This window comes from Sciurus carolinensis, chromosome 7 (assembly GCF_902686445.1).
Source record: "Sciurus carolinensis chromosome 7, mSciCar1.2, whole genome shotgun sequence".
Lineage (NCBI taxonomy): Eukaryota > Metazoa > Chordata > Mammalia > Rodentia > Sciuridae > Sciurus > Sciurus carolinensis.
In genome coordinates this window covers 21,034,353-21,055,324 of record NC_062219.1, presented here as the reverse complement: position 1 = coordinate 21,055,324, position 20,972 = coordinate 21,034,353, and positions in this window count along the sequence as shown.

Sequence of the window (20,972 nt, the reverse complement as noted above, 5' to 3'; positions counted from 1 at the left end):
ATGCTGTATATGCTGTTAGACAGATCTGTATTATTGGATCAACTGTGATGTCACAAAGTTTATTCTCAGGTACCTTATTGTACTTAATAATGACTCCGAAGTGCAAGAGTAGTGACGCTAGACATTAGGACATACCAAAGAGAAACCATAAAGGGCATCTCTTAAGTGAAAAAGTAAAAGTTCTTTATCATAGCATGTTCATACAGGAAAAATATAGTATATATAGGATTTTGCAATACTTTGCATTTTCAGGAATTCACTCTTGGAATGTATCTCCTGCAGATAAAGGATGACTACTGTATGCGGTCTTTCACAGTGACATAGTGACAAAGCATGGACATGAATTGTATGACTGAGGTGGGGCTGAGAGAAGAATAATGAGAAATAAAAATGTAAAGTACCTAAGAAGTGTGGCCAGTGGATGTTGAAATCATCACCAATTATGCCAGGACAAATGGTGGAGACTTAGGCAGCAAAGTTGGTGCTGAAACAAGATCAGAATACTGTATGTGAAGCAAAAGGGAATGATCAGGGGGTTCGAAGTGGGTTGGGTGCAGTTCAAAGGAACAGGTGGAATTTTTCTTGTTCTTTGTTTTCAAGAAAGAAAAAGGACCTAGATTTTCTGAAAATATCTAGGCACACTGATTGTGCTGACTGAATACTTCCAGGAATTAGATATTCTAAAAGAAAGGCTTCTTTCCAGGTCTGGTGTTCCTCTATACTCTCTTTTTGTAGATTACATTCCTTCAATGTCAAATTGTTTTTAAGTGACACAAAGTAGTTCTCTTGTTAAGTCCCTTCAAAGCTCACTTGTAATAATTAAGACCTCCCTATTCTTCATGAAATTTAAAATAATTCACATGAAGCAATTTGCTTGCATATCTGCATTTTTTGGTAAAATATATAACTTTCCCTTTAGCCTGCATCATGCTAGTCAATACTAAACATTGCATGTGCATCACACAGATGTGGGCAGAAATAACTTTCTCCTTGTGCTGAAATCATACTGCTTTTTTTGGCAGTTGAATACTAAAAATCTCTGTGAGGAAGCTTTCCCATTAAAGTAACATATCTCAGCACAACAGTTGGGTTATACAGTATTCATTGATGAGTTTGAAAGAAGTCATTGTGGTCAAATTATTCTTGGGGGCAATGAACACAGTCTGGTTCATATTGAGTTCTTATTGGGCCTGTGCCAGAAGAGAACTGAATTGGCTAGCTGACAATGTTCAACATTTGCTAAATACTTGGAGCAAAATATTAAAACAGGAGCCACATTTACTATGGGTAGGAGAAAGAAGAGTGTTTATGAAAAAAAATTAAAAACTTTGATGAAATGAACATTCTTAAAGAGACTGATAAATTATCATAAATAACTTAAAAGAAACAAAGTAAAAACCTGCAAAGAACAATAACCACAGGAGAAATAAAATTAAAATCAAAATCTTCCTGTACCTACTCATCTACCCCTGAAATACATGAGGCCAGTTTTATAGATACGTATTTGTAAATTTCAAAGAAAAGTCAAGTCATACCTTGTAGAAAATGTACCTATAAAAACCTGAAAAAGAGTTGAAGCTCTCTGACTCATTTTTATTATCTTGTTATAAAAACTGGAAAAAGATAGAACAAAAAATACTATTGTAGGCCAGGAAATTGAAACTAAGAGCACCTTAAAATAATCATCCTAACCAGGTTGGGTTATTGCAGAATGAATAGGTCAACTTCAGAATATCTGTCAATTTAATGCTCCACATCACGTGGGGATTGATAAGGAAGAGTCATATGCAGGAAAAAAAAAGCATTCAATAAAATTGAATGTTAATGTATAATAAATCTCTTGGCAATAAATCTTTTAGCAAAGTAAGAGGAGAATGGAACTTCCTCAATTCAGTAAGGGAGATCAAGTGTCAAAAATAAACACAATATTTAATGGTCAAATGTTACAACATATCCTTGTCAAATTCAGGAACAAGACAAGATGCTTGTTAGTCCTACTACTGTTTACCTTCAAAGTGTGGATCATCATCCTTCCAATAAGAAAAATAAATGAAATGACATGTACGAAGACTGGAGGGAAAAATGTAAAACAGTCACTGCTGAAAAATATTCTCTCCAAAGAAGCAAACTTAACAAAATAAGTGGGCAAACTTTTTGGGTTAAAAGAGAGCTCAACAATATACAAACTTCAATAACATTTCTTTATACCCTCAATAACAAATGAAAAATATAATGGGAAAAATCAACCCTATAAAAAATATGTAAGTCCTTTTTGAGAACTAGTCTAAAGTATGGTTAGTGAAGAGTTTAAAAAAATCAAATTCACCACAAGGGGATAAATGAAACCAGAAGTGAGTTTAGTTGAGTATCTAGAACATTTTCAATTTCTACAGTATTCTGGGAAGAAGGAACTTAGTAGGGTTGATCCTAATACTACCAGCTGATCCTTGAGATTGGAAGGACTTTCCTAGTCATCTGCCTGGTATCTCCCGCAAAGACAGTTCCTTGAAGGTCTTACAGTGTCTCTTTGACCTCTGAATCTCCAGGGCCTATCACAGAGTTTGGAAGGTAGAGGAAGGCACAGCCTGTCTTTCTTTGTTCAATGGTTGGAAGAGGAAGACTCTTCACGACCCCTCTTTCTATGTACTCTTTATGTACTTGGTCACCTGATGAAAGTGTTTTGTGAGGTGCTATAATCATGTGGAAGGCTGATGTCATAGATATGTATTGCACAATGATACTGAGTCACAAAATAAGATAATTTATAATATTCAGAAGGAACTACTTCCCTGTTGACACTTTTATCCAAGGATACTGGGTTTGTGATGAAATGTGCTTTTCCCAGGAAAAAACTGAATAGGGCTATCGTTCAAAATACTAACATGAGAGCTACCGATGACTGAAAATACGCCCATTCAAAGATGCTGTGTAGACCTTTAACACTGAATGTGAGTCACATGCTTGGTCATTTATTTGGAGACTTCTCACAAGTTTTTGCACTGTAGTAATCAGAGCAAGATTACATTTCCTACTCCTGTGTTCATCCTCAAAATATTGCTCTCGGTTGCTTCTGATAGAAGACTGCTTTTTATAAGATTCCTCCGAACCAGGAAGGAAGGTAAATTCTGTCACATGCCTTGTCCGATCCCTGAAGCACCCACAGCTTTGCTGGTCCCCTAATAGATTACCCCTTTGCTTTATGATTCCTTATTTATCTTGATTAGTAATAAAAACAATATATTCTATTTATGACTTGTTATAGAGTTTGTAATTTCCCAGACTTTTTTTTTTTCAAATTAAAAAAAAAATACCCTGCCCCCATCTTTAAATAAAATCTTATTTGGAAGCTTAAAATGAATAACCAGATGAAGGGGCTGAATGCTCTGGTTAATGTGTGTGTGTGGTCGATGGTAAGAAAGAGCCCTAGGGCCTCCGCCTTTCAAGCTGCACACATCAAGTTTTGAAATCACTGACATGTATGGTTACCACAAATCTTCAAACCAGATTGGACAGGCATTTTTAACTCAAAATTTCCAGGTAACTGAATTTAAGCAATTTACCCAAAGTCTTGAACCTAGTATGTAATAAAACCAAGACTGAGGCCCACATCTCATTGAACTAACCCAGGACTCTTTGCACCAGTATGATAGGTAATTACAGCCTGGGCAAAATGAATCTTACATGTGAACTGAGTGACACAACTTACATTTTCATTAAAGTCAACATACTCATGAACATTTTTCTTCAATAAAAATGTGTCCAACTGGCGAAATAAATTATGGTATATACTTTCAATGAACAATTTTGTGGTCATTAAAAAGACTAAGACACTTTATATGTACTGATTCAAAATAATTTTGAAGACATTGTTCCATTTGAAAAAGGAGACAGTACAGTTCCATTTATATAGTACAGTCGCTACTATTTGTGTAAAAATGCGTGTGTACTTGAATATATTTACGCATATAAACATATATATGCCTACATACATATTTATGCCTACAATATAATGGAGGGATATACTAGAAATTGTTGGCACTCATTCATTTCAGGAAAGGTACAAGGCAACTGAAGATTAGGAATAGAAGGGAGAACTCCTTTCGCTATATATTACTTGGTACCTTTGGAAATTTGTACTATCTGTGTTTCATCACAACTAAAAATTATTCTGTATAAATTATATATTTGGCTAAGGGCTGTTTTCTGACCTCAACCGTACCAGTTTTCCTATTATATGTCCTTAAGTCATTGTATACCATATCTTTAATTTATTCATTGGTTTGCAATTATTCAACCATTTTTGTGATCATTCAATTGCTATTGATCTCTTTCATAAGACTGTAAATTCCAGAGAGTCAGGACCACATCTTTTTCATTCCTCGTTTTTTCTATCAGGAAAACCTGTTGAAGACGTGGGTAAAGGCAAAAGAAGCTACTGGATGTCCTTTCACTGGAGAAGGGTATTGACACTTCAAAGATTATCTGACTCTCTAGGAGTCTGTTATTTTATGGTTATATTGACTGGGCAATTTTATAGCTTCGTAGGTATGGAAGTTAACTTACAGAAAACCTAGTGATGCAAATGACTCTTGTTTATAAGAACACACAGAACTTGCTTGGTAGCTTCGTCTAATTGAAAAGACGACACTTGAAACATTGCATTTTATTAGCTTTGTATTTGTTCAAGTTCAGCCTTCCTGATTCTATGTATCTGACTTTCATCTATCCTTCAAATTCTCCTTTGAATGACTTTTTAATATTTTTTTTTGACTTTTTAATATTTTAATAGTCATTTTATTTTGTTGTATATTGCTCAAAATGTAAACAAGTCATCTGTTCAAGGAGAAGGCCTCTATGCTAGAAAGAGAACATTTGGCTCCTCAGAGACTAGAAAGAGGTTATTCATCTTCTAATGGGGGCAGATGTCTCTACCATAAAGGACACAAACAACTCTGTGTGGAATACCCTTAAAAATATGAAGAGTAAATGGTTTGGTGGGAGCGGGGAGCATATATTCCTTACTATCCTTACTATTACAGTATATATACTGTATAATTTCAATATTCAGGAGACCCCTACTGTGTAGAAATATTGAATCATTGAGAAAAAAAATAAGATTACCTTCCAACATTTCTTTTGAATAAAGTTTCTGACATGTATACATTTTCTAGTTAAAACTCAGAAATTTAGTTTTTTAAAAGAAATTCCTGTCTTTCATAGCACCTAGCACACAAAAGATGCTCAATAAATATTCATTAAGTAAAAAAAGAAAAAAAAAGAATTGAAGGGTAATAATTAAACTTTTTTATTTAAAAAAAGATTGTGGAATTTTAATGATTTGACTAATATTACAGAAAATGCCACCCCTGCCTTTTCCTACTTTTGTGTGGAATTTGAAAAGTAGGCATTATTGAACTATCTTATTCTAAAAACCAGGGTAACCCCTTTTGAGTGTTACGTCCTCTGCTCTTTCATTTCTTTTCAGGACATGAGACCTTGGCCAGAACACATCTTGTACCACCAGCCAGCAAAGGAGGCCTTGATGATCCTGTGGTGCTTTGAGAAAGAGGAAAGGTCTAAGCAGGCAAATTCCAAATTCCTTTGATTACAATTGATATTGATTAGCACAGTTGCTTGCAAATAACAGAAAATCAATTTAAACTACTCAAAGCAAAGAAGAAAATGTTATCGGAGGAAAAATGGACTATGTGGTTAAATTTGAGGACAATGAAGTGGTTAGACCTTGGGAATCACACTAATGACACAATACTGCAGGACACCCAGGTGGCCCTGGCTCCACGTCTCCTTTCTGCCTGTCACTCTGCCCAGCTCTTTCTTTGTTGTCACTGATTTCTTATCAGCCGTGTGGCCTCAGATAAAATGGCTAGTACTTCCTGTTCCCAAGTAGCAGTTACTTATGGCAGATCAGTGACCCTGTAAGAAGCAGATTCCTTGCTCTTGCAGGTTAAAGAATTGCTTTTCCAATTCCCAGGAAAAGAACTTATTGTCTGTTGGTGGTAGGTACTCAATCCATCAGACCATTGGGCGGCAGTGTGGCCAGCACACTGCAGGAATGTGTCAACTCTGGGTAACCTTGGATAGCAGCAAAAGGCCATTTCTAGAAAAGTGGAATTAGATGATTCAATAAAGTGTTCACTAGAGTGATTTTAAAACGTATTTGTTGAAAAAAAAGAGACCCATTCACCTAGCAAACTAGGAAAGCATAAAACAGGGCAAAGGCACCGTCTGCTAATTAAGAAAGGGAATGAAGAAAGTGAAGTTGTGGGAAAACAGAATAAATGAGACTCAGAGGGGAAATGGAGAAGGCAGAAATTTTCCAGTGGGGTCATAATAGCATTGCTTTTTCCTAAAGGTGTTTAGAAGTCTAATGAGCAAAGTTTTAAAAGTAGTTTGTTGTCTCTCATGTACTGCTCAATAGAACTTTCTGTAATGTGAGAAATATCCATATCTGCACTATCCAATTTGATAATCCACCAGCCACATGTGGCTACTGATGCTTGGGATGTGGCTAATGGGACAGAGATGATGCATTTTTTATTTTATTTAATCTTAATGCAAATAGCCACATGTGTCCAGTGGCCACCAGTTTGGATAGTGCAATGTCATACCTGAAGGACTGATATGCAAACTGACAAGAGCCCCTCCCTCTTTCTATATAAATGGAACTCTGAGTACCTGTAGCAATGAGGCCATGAAACCAAGCTCAGAAGTCAGCCTGTTACAAGTCAGAATTATGGATAGTCAGAGCATTATCTCTAGCAATAATGCAGTACATCAACAATGGCAATGGCCAGGACTTGAGTAATAACTAAGAAGTTCCCTAATTTTTATCTCCACTTCTAATACAGGATCAAGCAAAGAAGACCAAACATGTACAACTAACCGATTATATAAAACACTCCTTTAACTAGGTAGCCTTCAGGTGGTCTCCATGCCTACAGCCTGTAATCAGGGTGTACCTCAAACCTTTTTTGTACTAGAAGTGTGCCTACTCTTCCACCTGCTGTTGAGTTTCTGTCAAAGCATAAGTGACTCCTTTGCTGTAGGAAGCTCAGAATAAATAGCTTTGCTTATTCTCATGGGTTTGGTGTTTATTTGTTTATACAGAGCATTGACTTAGTCAGTAACTCTTATTTATTCCTGTGCCTATCACTTTCCTGGTTTGGCATTTGATCGTTGGTGATGGACTTTCACAGTATCAAAATGGAATGCTACTATTTCATGGGGATTTATAGTTTTCTAAAAAAAAAAAAAAAAAAAAATACTGATCAAAATCCTAACAAATGAGGCCATGCATTCAGTTATCCCTTGTATTTGTCACATGTACCCATTGTTAAATGTATAGGTTAGGATTGGCAGATTTAGTAAAGTAAGATAAAGAATCCCCAGGTAAATTCAGCTTTAAGACAAACAACAAATTCCTTTTAGTATAAATGTATCTCATAGATTATTTGTCCTATTATGCAAAAATACGTTCATTATTTATCTGAAAATTCCATTAGCTTGGCATCCCACCTGTTGTCCGGCAGTCCAGGTGCACCTGCTTCTCCTGAAGTGTGAGGACATCTTCAGGCACAGCCGTGGCTCTAGTGTGCTGCACACCTGCTTCTTCTTCTTCTTCTTTTTGTTTTTGTGGTGCTGAGGATCAAACCCAGGGCCTCATGCATGCCAGGCAAACACTCTACCACTGAGCACCATCTCTAGCGCGCACACACCTGCTTCTTACGCAGCCAAACCTGGTCAGGTTTTCTGAAGGCACAAAGGTCAGGAGGAAGAGCAGACAGAACCAGGGATGCTCCCAGATGTCCTGCTTTGCCATGTTCCCCTGTCCTATGGAGGTAGGAGAGGAAAGCAGAGCAGAGCCCTGGTGAGCTTGGCATTTGCTCAGGTAGGGTAGGGGTATAGGGGTGCACTGAGAGCAGCCTATAGCTCCCACGACATCTGTGCCCTGGTGGTGCAGGTCTTGCATAGGATTCTACCACCTTTGCATCCTTCCAGGGACCCTGAACGCTTCATCTCACTCAGTGTTAATTAGCTTAAGAATCTGCCTTAGCTTTTTGATACTGGCACTCACCCATTTTAATTTTAATGGGATGCTACTACGTGCCAGGCGCTTTTTTAGTTGCTGGGAATTTTGCTGAGAATAAGCTAATAAGATGCCTGTCATTATGGGTTTTGTATTCTACTCTTGGAGAAAGATAATAAATGAGTAACTAATAAATGATTATAGATGAGCCTGTTAGCAATAAGAGACATGAATACAAATTAAGAAGGATAAGTAAGAAGAGAGCAGAGTCAAATGACAACACTTTCCCCAAATCATCAGAACGACCTGCTGATTAAGTGCATCTGAGTTGACAACTACTGCAGGAATGGGACAGCCTGCCTAGTTGGTGAAGTGGGGAAGAGACCTGGGTTAGGTGAAAGGTGAGCCATGGGCCGATCTGGGCATCCAGGATTCTAGCCCGAAAGAGCAAGGACCAAGCTCCTGGGGTAGGAAGGATTCAGAGCGTCCTAAGCAGCAGCTGGACGGCATGTGACCGGGAGCCTCAGGAACAAGGGGAAAACGACTTGGCGATTAGTCAGGAGCCAGCTTGTTTAGAACTTTCCCCAGCTCTAGGGAGGAATCCGAATTGATTCTAAGTAGTAGGGGAAGTCATTGATGGTATATTAAAGAAGAGTGATTTGATTGGCAGTATTAAAGGACATTTTTTTGTATTTTTTCATTTATTTAGATATACATGAGAGTAGAGTATATTTTGACATATTATACATGCATGGAGTATAACTTATCTAATTGGCAGGGAAGCCAGAGAGGACGCTATTTCAGTGACCCCTTGGAGAGAGCAGGGGCTTGGCGTGTGGTCCTAGCTGTGGAGGTGATAAGAAATCACCTGTGTAGACACACAGCTTGAAGTAGATAGACAGGATATGGGGTGTCAAGAAAAAGAGGATTCAAGGGTAACGACTAGTATTTTGACCTGAACACCTGGCTGAAAAGCTGCACCATCTATCATGGACAAACTGCGTTCTCCCCAAAATTATATTTTAAAGTACTAATATCCCATGTGACTGCATCTGGAGACAGGGTCTCCAGGGAAGTGATTAAGGCTAAGTGAGGTCACAAAGTAGTATCCTAGTCTGACAGAGCCGATGTCCTTAAAAGAGGAGGCACCAATGATGTCTCTCTCTCCACAGGGGAGACATGATGAGCAGGCAGCCAGCTATGAACCTAGAAGAGAGTTCTCACTAGAACCTACCCTGATGGCAACTTGATCTTGACTTCATCCTCCAGACTTGTGAGAAAATAAATTTGTTGTGTAAGCCACCCTGTCTGGGGTCTTCTGTTATGCCAGCCCTTGGAAATTAACACACAGTATAATGATTGAGAAAACAGGAAGAATAGAATTGGGCAGGATGGAAGAGTAGGGTAAAAATCAATGGTTCTCTTTGTGGAGGTGGTGGTAAGTTCCCAGAGTCTTAAGCCCAGGATAAATGTTGTTGAGATACAAAGAGGTAATGTGGGCTTAGGGCTTCTGACTTGCCTTTTCTTCTTTAAAGCATCTGACTCTACCCTCACCAGCATTCCCCATTTCTACCTTTTCTGGTACTTACTATTCTTATGTCATTTTTTGTCTTCCTATTTGGAAACCACTTTATGGAAACTATTAACTGTGGCATGATGTGGTGTAAAACCATCTAAACTTAGTGTTAAATATTCTGGGTTCAGATCCCATCTTTAATGCTTATTGTCTCTAGCCAGGGAGACTTTGGCAACCAATTCACTTAACCTCACAAGATATCAAGCTCCTTACCTTAAATACGAATAAGGATATTTGTCATACAGGGTCACTGTGGAATAGCAACAATTCATGAGAAAAATTGAATGCAAAAGCATTTTATAAGCTGAAAATTGAAATAAAGGTGTACTGGCTCATCTGTATTATTCACTGATATCTTAGTGTGGTGAGTTAATTTCCTGGAGGTGACTGCATGTAAACTGTAGAGGAAATACCTGACCCTTGAAAGACAGGTCTAGCATTAATGATGCAAGAGAACTTCTTTCCACTCTGCTTCCCCAAATATCTTCATTTGAAGGAGTGACTGATTTATCTACCAGTGAAACCAGTTTTGTCCTCAATTCTTGAGGGAGTAGATCCTCTTTTGTACACAAACTATAGTACCCAGTTCCAGAAGACACATTAGAGAATATAATATAGAGTCAGAGAATAAACTTTATCAGAGAATAAAGTAATGGATCCTTGGATTATATTGTCTGGGATGTCCCAATTGCAACTTAAACCACAGCTCTCCTATTCTTTGACTGGAAGATGTTGCTGACCCTCCAGAGCACACTTTTCTACCAAGTTATTCTAGAACTTTGAAATCTTTTTGTTTGTGAAACTCAAGTAGCCACTGCCATCCAGTTTTTGTGGGAAATTTTCACTTCCTATCTGTGATTTAGTTAAAATCTCTCATTATATAAATGGAGAAACCGAGGTCCTGAAAAATAATTTGTCTAACAGCATGCTTAATGCTTTCAGTGGGTGCCAAAAGAGTCTAAGCAGACGACTGAACTCTTCTGTATGTAAAATAAATGTGCTTGTTGTGATCGGGTATACCATCTTCCCCTCCCCTACCCCAACAGACACAAATATACATCATTATTAATTTAACATCTTTTTTTTTTTTTTTTTTTTTTTTTCTCCATTGGGCTAGTTGTACATTGAAGGGAAACTGGAGATGCCAACAGATCTGTCTTGCCCTGGCAAGACAGACTGGCAATTTTGAAGCACTGTCTTCAGAGACATGTGACCTTTGTCTTTGTCCCACTTAGTTAATTGTTAAATGAATATAATAAAAATTAAAACAAGAATTACTCGACTGCTGTCATCTCCTGTTTAATGCCCACATGACAATCAAGCGCTTCCATTCTTCAATCTCATTTCAGTTCTGAAAAAGGTGGGCAGAGGAGTTTCTTCTCCTTTGATCTTCTTAGGGACACGGAACATTAAGTGATGTTCTCACATCTCAGGCTGCCAAAATATAACACTAATAACACTGTGTGCTCTCTGAACATAAAATTCTTCCTATAATATCCTCTCTTGACAGGCATAATTGCTCGAATCATCCACAGAGGCCTTTTAATGAAACTTGCTAAGTTAGTGGTAACTTGTGTTTCATCTAATTAGCTGTCTGTCTGAGCAGCACATGAAGGTACTTGTTTCCTTTCACAAGGAAAGGAGGATGTCAATTCATTTTTAAGGATGAACTCAGTGGAAGGTGCCTAAACTAAGAACCACTTCCCATTTGGGCAAATAAGCCTTCAACATCCAAGCCTCTATGTTACAATGTTCTGTTACCGTTTAATAACATCTTTCATCAGATTATTCCTGTCATAGCATGTTAAAATCAGACTCATCTGATTAAACACAAATTATGTCAAAGATCATAGATGCCACCTTTTAAAGGGAATTCCAAGTCAGGCCACTGTGGTTTGAATTGACTCTTAAGCCACATTGAAGGTCTAAATAGTATCCAATTAGCCTAAAGGGAGGAATTTGGAGAGGGTTTCTTTGGGAAGAGCTCTCCTGTGGAGTTCAACCTATCAAAAGACAAGGTGTAGATAGAAGGGAAATTACCTCCTAATCCCATTTGGTGAGCAAATCTCCAGTGGGATCACTTGAGGACTTGGTGTAAAAGCTCTGCTGGTGGTGGACACAGAGAGTGGGGTTTGGTCCATCCCAAAGACATCCAACCTACTGGTGGCTGGAGGTGGGCCATACCTGGGAAAGCTCTGCTCCCTCTACCTGAATCCCAGTGAGTGTGGCTCCAGGCGACCAAATATGGGACCCGCATTAGTCATGTGTCATTTTATTTCATTTTATTTTTTGGTACCAGGGACTGAACCCACGGTTGCTTGACCACTGAGCCATATCCCCGTCTTGCTTTTTTTCTTTTTTAAAAAGCATTTTATTTTTTTCTCTTCAGTTATGTATGACAGTAGAATGTATTTTGACATATCACACATACACAGGGAATAACTTCCCATTTTTTGTAGTCATACATGATGTGGAGTTACATTGGTCATGTATTCCCAGCCTTTTTTATATTTTATTTAGAGACAGGGATTCGCTGAGTTGCTTAGGGTCTTGGTAAGTTGCTGCGTTTGGCTTTCCTGGCTTTGAACTTGCCATCCTCCTGCCTCATTCTCCTGAGCTGCTGGAATTACAGGTGAGTCATGTGTAATTTTAAAAGAGGCTGTTCTTGAAGAAATTCCAGTAATGGTGGCATGAAGAAATTGGTAAATCCTCCCAACCAAACTAGGAAAAATTAAAAAAAAAATTATGACTCTGGATAATCAAGTCTATATTCTTAAATCAGAGTGTTTGGGGTAAAAGCAGCAGGATTCAAGGACCTTTTTACTTGAGGTGCTCTCACTGTCTCCCTGCACCTGGAACAGTCAGTAAGAAATATAACTTTACCAGTGTGGACTAGCCCAAAACCCCAGAGGCTTTATTGCCAGAGTGGGCAAAATCAATTTGGTGAAGGAGGTAAAAGCCCACAGTTGTGTTAGTTAAAAGGAAACAAATGGAGAAGACCTGTAATTTTGCTTGCCTGTGTTCATGGTCCTGGTGAGGGTTAGCAAGTGGGCTAATAGAAATTTTACAAAAAGAAGGTTCTGGAAAAAAAAGAAAGTAGAGAAGGGCTGAGATAAGCTCTCCATACATCCCTGAAACTACACTTACCTCAGCTTGAGAGCCTGCCGCAACTTGGAATGTTCTTTCCAGCCCATGTGCTGATCAGTAGGCAGGGGATGGAAGTCGTGGGCTCCAGATGTGTAAGTAGAGCTACAGCTCACATTATGGACTGATCCCTGAGCAATGCAGCCATAGGGGATGACTCATACGAAATCAGGCTAACATACTAATTAACTAACAAAAGAAAACATAAAAACAAGAAAAAAATCTAAAGAGAGACATCAGTAGGGCACATTGTTGGGAGACAGATATTGCAGTATATTTGGGCAAATTACTAAAAATGTAACACTAAGAGAAATAAAACAGAATCCACAGTTGCTATAATTGATCACCTAAAATGTTCACTTTCAACCAAAAAGAAGGAGGCATGCATAGAAATAGAAAAGTGTGACATATACTTAAGAAAAAAACAAAAACATAACTATGTTAGACTAAGTCTAAGTTTTAATACAAAAACACTTCTAAGAAGCTACTACAAAAATGCTCAAAGAGTTAAAGGAAACTATTATTACAATGGCTCAAAATTGAGGGAATTTCAAGAGATGAGGGAATTTTAGAGACACTAAGAAAGCAAGCTAAATAAAAATTTTAGAATTTTATTTTTAATTTTCTGAAAATTAATTATTTTTTTCTAAAGTTATAATTGGAACCAGTAGAAGTGCTTGAAAGAAGATCTGAAATGACAGAAGGAAAAGTCAGTAATATTGAATTTTAATAAATATGAAGAAAAGAGAGAAAAAAGAAGAAAAATGAATGGAGCCTTAGAATTGTGGAATAATGTCAAGGGCACCCATATACATGGTGTCACAGAAGGAGAGGTGAGAGAGGGAAGAACAATATGTGAAGAAATAATAGCTGAAAATTTCTCAAATTTGATGCAAAACTTAACTTACAAATCCAAGAAGGTGAAACAAATACCAAGTAAGAGAAACACTAAAGACCCACTTCTAGCCGTCATAATGTTTTAGTCAGTTATTTCACTGAGGTGACTAAATGACCCAAACAGAACAACTATAAAGGAAGAAAGGTTTATCTAGAAGCTCACGGTTTCAGAGGTTTTAGTTCATAAAAAGCTGGCTCCATTCTTCCAGGCTCGAGGTGAGGCAGAACATCATGACGGAAGAGTATGGTGGAGGGAAGCAGGTCACATGGTGATCAAGAAGCAGAGAGAGACACTCCACTTGCTAGATACAAATATATACCCAAAGCCACACCCCAATTCCCACCTCCTCCAGCCACACCCTACCCCTTCAGTCACTACTCAGTTAATACCTATCAGGAGATTAAATCACTGATTGGATCAAGACTCTTATAACCCAATACTTTCTACTCTGAATCTTCTTGCATTGTCTCACACGTGAGCTTTTGGGGTACACCTCACATCCAAACTATAACAATGAAACAAAAGTCAAAAACAAAAGAAGATACCAAATGCAGCAAAAAAAAAAAAAAAAAAAAAAAAGGAACTCATTCCCTTCAGGGGATGACAATGAGTGACTGACATTTCATCCAAAACAATAGGGTCCAGAAATCAGCAGAATGTTGTGCTCAAAGTGCTGAAAGAAGAAAAACTGCTTATCAAGAATCCTGTAACCAGTGAAACTCTCTTTCACAAAGGCAAAACAAAGATGTTCCCAGATAAATAAAATCTGAGAGAATTTGTTGTTAGCAGATCTGTCCTGCAAGAAATAGTAAAGGAAAACCTTCAGGCTAAAAGAAAGGACATTGTACAGTGACTCAAATCCATGGGAAGACATGAAGATAAATATGTGTCAACATAAGGCTGTTATATATGTCTTGTTTATATATATACTGTCATGTGCCACATAATGATGTTTCAGTTAAAAATGGATTGTACATGCTGTGACGGTTGTGTTAGCATTTTATCACTGTGACAAAATACCCGAGAAAATCAACTTAAAGGAGGGAAGATTTATTCTGGCTCGCTTTTCAAAGGTTTTAGTCTGTGGTCAGCTGGCTCCATGGCTTTGGGCCTGCAGTGAGGCAGAGCACCATGGCAGAGAGGGCTGGTGGACTAAAGCTGCCCATGTCATGGCACCTGGAAAAGCAGACAGAGAGCGAGGAAGGGGTTGGGGATGAGATAGGCCCTTCTGGAACAGGCCTCCAGTGACCTACTTCTTACAAACCTCCCGATAGGCCATTCGATGACGAACCTATCTGTTTTAATCAAGTTTTGCAATGATGTGACCAAAAGGCCTTCCAAGAACAATTTTAGAAGAGGAAAAGTTTATTTGGGGCTCACGGTTTCAGGGGTCTCAGTCCATAGATGGCAGACTCCATTACTCTGTGCCTGAGGTGAGGCAGCACATCATGATGGATGGATGTGGAGGAGGAAAGTAGCTCGGGACACGACAATCAGGAGATGGAGGTGGGGGTGGATTGGGGAGACAAAACATATATCCCAAAGCCATGCCACCAAAGACCCACCCTCTCCAGCCACTCCATAACGGCTTTCAGTTACCACCCAGTTAATCCTTATCAGCAGATTAATACACTGATTAGGTTAAAGCTTTCATAACCCAATCACTTCAACTCTAAACTTTCTAGCATCGTGTCACATATGAGCTTGTGTGTGTGTGTGTGTGTGTGTGTGTGTGCATACCTGGGATTGAACCCAGGAACTTAATCACTGAGCCACACCCCCCATCCTTTTTATATTTTATTTTTCTTGCTAAATTGCTCAGAGCCTCACTGAGTTGCTGAGGCTGGCTTTGCACTTGCAATCCTCCTGCCTTAGCCTCCTGAGCCTCTTGGATTGCAGATATGTGCCACCACACCCAGCTCACACATGAGCTTTTGGGGACACCTCATATCTAATCCATAACACCATCGATGGGTGAATCCACTGATGAGATCAGAGCCCTTGTGTTGGATTCACTTCCCAAAATCTCCACCTCACAGCATTGCTGCATTAAGACCAAGCCTTCCACACATAAGTTTTGGCAGGCCATTCCAGATCCAGACTATAAAAATGGCTACAACATGTAGTCCACATGTCTAGCAAGCAATGACATGTAGGTTTGTGTCAGTACACCCTATGACATTCACACGTGAAGACATCGCCTAACAATGCATTACTTAGTGTGCAGCTTGCTGCTAAGCAACATGACTGTGCAATATATTTATTTGTATACATAAAAATGTATATTTCTCCCTCTTTTTTTTAACAGATTCTGGCCTGCCAGGTGAGTGACCAAGCAGTGAAGAGCAGGGTCAGAAATTCAGGTGAGGGCCTGGTTAGTACTTGGATGGGAGAAACTCCAGAGATACTAGCTGGAAGAAGGGACCCTGTGCATTAGGGTAAGTGTAGTCAGAGGGAAGTCTGTGACAGAGGCACAAAAATGTCCCTGGGGAAAATGAGTCAGCCTTAAATATTTGCCAGATGCAGAGAACATTCAGCCAACTGAAGGCAGGAACAGTCAAATAAAAACTTTCCAACCTTCCGTACCTTCCCTCTGGCCCTCTGATTCCATCCTGGCCAAATCTGAAATAGCAGTAGTGAGTGGGGAGAAGAAACCACACTCCCTCCCAAATGGCAGGCAGCATCCCTGGACCCTAGAATAATCCTTAACTGAGGACCAAGAGGGGGATAAGCTTATCTTTCAATGAGGACTGAATTGTGGGCTAATATTGAGCTGGACATTTTTGATCATTGAGTTATTTGTGAATGAAATGATCTGTAGACCTTTTTGCTATCTGAGAAAGGACTCCTTGTCCAGGACCAGAGAACACCTTATGTTGGGCTCCTACACAATTAAAGGATTAAAGGGTTTGTGGGAGCCAAAAGTAAAGTTCCTTGTGTGACTGAATACAATCCTTCTCCAGCATGTTGTTGGTTCTTCACCACCATTGACCTTTCTGGTCCCTAATTCCTTTTACTTTTTTCTCTCTGTTAATTCTCCTTATGGTTTAATGCTTGTCTCTATTCCAAATAGATTTATTACTTCAACCAAATGCTTCCCTATGTGTTCAATGATCAACTCTATTTTTCCACCACACAAATCTTACAATCAATTGAATCCAACTGGTTACCTTTCCTGCTTCTCCACATGAGTTACTGAGCAATAGAGAAATATGAGCAACGGAAAAAATTACATGCTTGAGTTGGCAGTATCAGGATCATTTAATGGTCTTCTCCTCTGGTGGACCATTTACCCTACTCAGCAAGACCTCTGCCCACCTCTGCTCAGTATCCCCTTACTTTATGAGTGTCACAGACTCTAACTAGTGTGTTCAAGTTCCTCCTTCCACACCTGCCTTTTCCTCTCTTGGCTGGTGAAGCTGCTCTCTTCAGCCCACAGATAATTGAAGTTGGAGTGGGATAAACTTCATGTTCACTCCCATCTTCACTTCTTCTTTCCAGCCTTAGGGAAAGAGGCTTCTATTTACAGGTGATCCTGAGCTTACACATTCTCTCCCTTCTCTTCTATATTTACTCCTCTTCTGTATTTTTAAACCTTTCTTCTTTGCTGGCTTCTCAACACCTTGTGAACATGCTAATGTTCTTACTTTAAATGAATTCCTGTCAGCCCTTTGCAATTTCTTCAGCCACGCCCTGTAGGAGGGCTTCTCTGGTAAGGCATATTGAAAAACCAGTCTCTACTTTCTCCCTTCACATTTTCGAGCCCCTTCAAATGGATATTTACACCTACTAGTTGGCAAGCCTGATGGTATTTTCTCATCTGCTCTGTCAGACTTGATACTGCCAGTGACTTCTTCCTCAGGAAGGTCCTGAGCTTTGGCTTCCAGGACCCCACTCTCCCTGAATATCTCCTTTCCTCCCTGACAATGCATTCTCTCTGCCCCTTCCTCTCCATTTCTGAGAGTTCTGTCCTAAGATTTGGATTCTTTTCCTGTATGTTCTCTCCCTGAATGATGGCATCCAATGTCAAAGTTTTAACTGCAGAGTTGTGAGAAGCTGGGCTGTGGACCAGAGCTCTGTGTATTCAAGAACATGATTATGCACTTGGAGTTCCATTTCCTAAACACCACAAACTCAACGTGGTAACCTTCTTCTTATGGTCTCATCTCAATGCTGCACATGGATAAATTGATAGACAAAAATTGATAGACAAAGTCTACTAAAATTGGTAGACTGATCTACCATGGTGCATGTATCTCTGTCATTTAGACACTGGAGATGAAGTCTCAACTGCTTAATTTACTTCTCTATCTACCCATATTCAATTGATGCTCTAATTATGTCAATTTTAATGCCTTGCTATCAAGGCCATACTTTTTAACCTCTCCTGTTGCAATCTCAGTCAAGGCCCTCAAAACCGTCATGGGCTATTTCTATATTTTGTTTTCATAACTCTGTCGGATCAGATTTTTTAAATGTAGTTTTCCTGCTTAAATGTCTTTCATCCCATACTTTTCCAGTTGAGGCTTAAATTCTTAGGGGTCTTACAAGGCCTTTTGTGACATGGCCTCTCTCTCCCTCCACAGCGTTAGCTCTTTAGACTCTGCCATGCTTCCTTCCTCCTCAGGACTACCCTTATTTTTATCTTGGCTCAACTATTTGCTCTTCTTCAAACCCACAGCATGTTTCATGACCCTCTCCCACTGTGCCTGCTACCTCCACTGCTTCCATGTCCTTTCCCTGCACACAGCTGACATTTTGAGACTATTCTCTCACAGAACTAATTCTTTTTTCTTTTTCCCTATTCTATCTGCACCTTTGTGTCCCCTTGGGATCCAGCTGGACTTTCTGTAAGGTTCCCTGACAAGGATCCTCACCCTCTTCACTACTGCATACACAACACAGAGCACAGTGCCTGCTGCATAGTAGGCTCTCAATTGATGTTTTGTCAGCAAAATTGAACTAATAGTAATGAATTGCTGTGTCAAGAGAGGAAGCTTCCTTCAACCTATTCTCTTGATTTCTGTGTGTGTGTGTGTGTGTGTGTGTGTGTGTGTGTGTTTAGAGCAAGGGGTCAGGACTGACAACCCATATTTAAAATAGCCCTGAATTTCCTGGGTTGAGAAAACAAAGGGAAAAAACAGGTTATAGGTGGGCTTTTGGATCTTTCTCCGGAGATCTGTGCCAGAGATACTCTTTCTTGAATCAAGCTTTGGTTCCAGTGGGGAAGGCTACACTCTGTGACTTTTTTTTCTACTCATCTATTTTACAAATAAATAATCAAGATTTTTCTCTATTTTAAAAATAAATAATCAAGAAGTTTAGAATGCATGCTCCATAATTCCAGTCAATATTCTAAAATTCTTAAAGATAGCTGGGTGTGCAAAATCGTCTCTCTCTCTCTCACTCTCTCTTTTTCTTCAAAAAAGCAAAGTATGTGAGGCTAAATGAGTGTCCAGAAAGTATTTCTAAATTATCAGTGAATTAAAAGAAATGATTGCTTCTCTTCTTTTCAGTCCTGGATCCCATCTCATGTACTTTTTTCTTTCCGTATGGGAGATTGAACTCAGGGGCACTAGACCATTGAGTCACATCTCCAGTCCTATTTTGTATTTTATTTAGAGACAGTGTCTCACTCTCAGCAACTCCCTAAGTTGCTCAGGCTGGCTTTGAACTCATCAGCCTCCTGAGCCACTGGGATTAAAGGAGTGCACCGCCGCGCCCCGCCATCCATCCCATGTACTTTGAAAGGAAACTAGAACATGAGATTGAAGGTTATGGAAATAAGCTTTTCTCAAATTACTAGTGTTTCGGAATTTTTAAATTGTTTTTGTTTTATTCACTTTCTTATCACCCTATCTATCCATCAAGGGGCATTAGTTCAGCACACCTTACAGGAAACATGGTGTTCCTCTGGAGACTGGCAGTACTCTAGACCTGGTTGTAACTCTTACCCAGCCACTTGGTGGCTGCATTATGTTGGACTGGTAACTTCCTGAAGTCCCAGTGTCTCAACAGTAGAATGCATTTGGAGAGAGTATAAAAAGCAGATCGGCTCTGGCTCTAAAGATTTGTTCTTTATCTGAACACATGGGCATAGTAATACAAAGACTAACAACACTGAAGCAAAAAGAAACAGTTTCCAGACTACAATTCCATGAGAAATACCATCAGAGGGCCGAAGAAGGGAATCAGCCAGATGGTTGACAAGACTTCACGCTGAAAGTTCAGCTGAAACCCAAAAGGTTTGTAACTTTTGATTAGGAAGCCATTGATTGTTTTTTTTTTTTTTTAAATTTAATGGATTTAACATGTTTTCTTAGCCCTGCAATGATAGAAGAAATTGCCCTCTTTAACTAAATCTCTTTTATTCTCTCCTGTTTTCCTCTATGGCCTCTCCTTGCAGTGGCCTTTCTCCTCCTGCAACCCAAGCCTTTGTTCTGGTGCTAATTTTTCACAACTATTCACCTTTCACACCAGCTGATTTCCTACCTGCTCCTTCTATAACACCTTGAAAGCTCATCGATCTACCTGATAAATCCATGGCCCAGAGTTCCAGAATTCAAGAGATCTAATTCTGGGACAGAAAATCCCTGGCTAACTGTGAAAAAAGCCATTTGCTCTTATTTTGTTCTATCTCACTAGCTTTGTAGTATTTGGCATAAGTACACCCTAAGAAGGGCTGTCAGATACTCTGTTAAAGTATTGCCTATTGAAGATAGTTTTTGTCTTTAATCTATATCAGAAGAACCCCAACTTTTTTGTTTGCTCAACCCCTTCTTTCTTGTCCTATCCTGCCTTTGAAATCTGTCAAACACGTATTCTATAACCACCACACAAATAATGCTAATGAGAGAAGCCTGCTCAGCAATGGAATGAGCATCCCACCTCAAAAGCCAAGTCAAAGACTCAAACCAGGAATCAAATATTTAACTGTATTTAAGGTGCAATTGAGGTATGCCAAAGTCCCATGCTGTTTCCCTCTAGCACTAGGGAAAACCAGGCTGGTGGAATGGGTTACACAGAACACTGACTCTTCTGCCATCCAAGGGGTAAGTCAAGGCCAAGTGTGACAAATGGCAGCTGACAAATGGCCAGGTATGATCAATTGCTCACACTTTATATTTTGGAGTTGCTGACTGGGAGGCATGGAATTCTAAGCAAGAAAACTAACTTTCTAACTGCTACAGTGTTCTTGCATCAGAAATAAGCAGCTGTAAAATTTAGGTAATCCACTTGGGACAAAATACAAGCTGGGGGTGGTGGTGAATGCCTGTAATCCCAGCAGCTCAGGAGGTCGAGGCAGG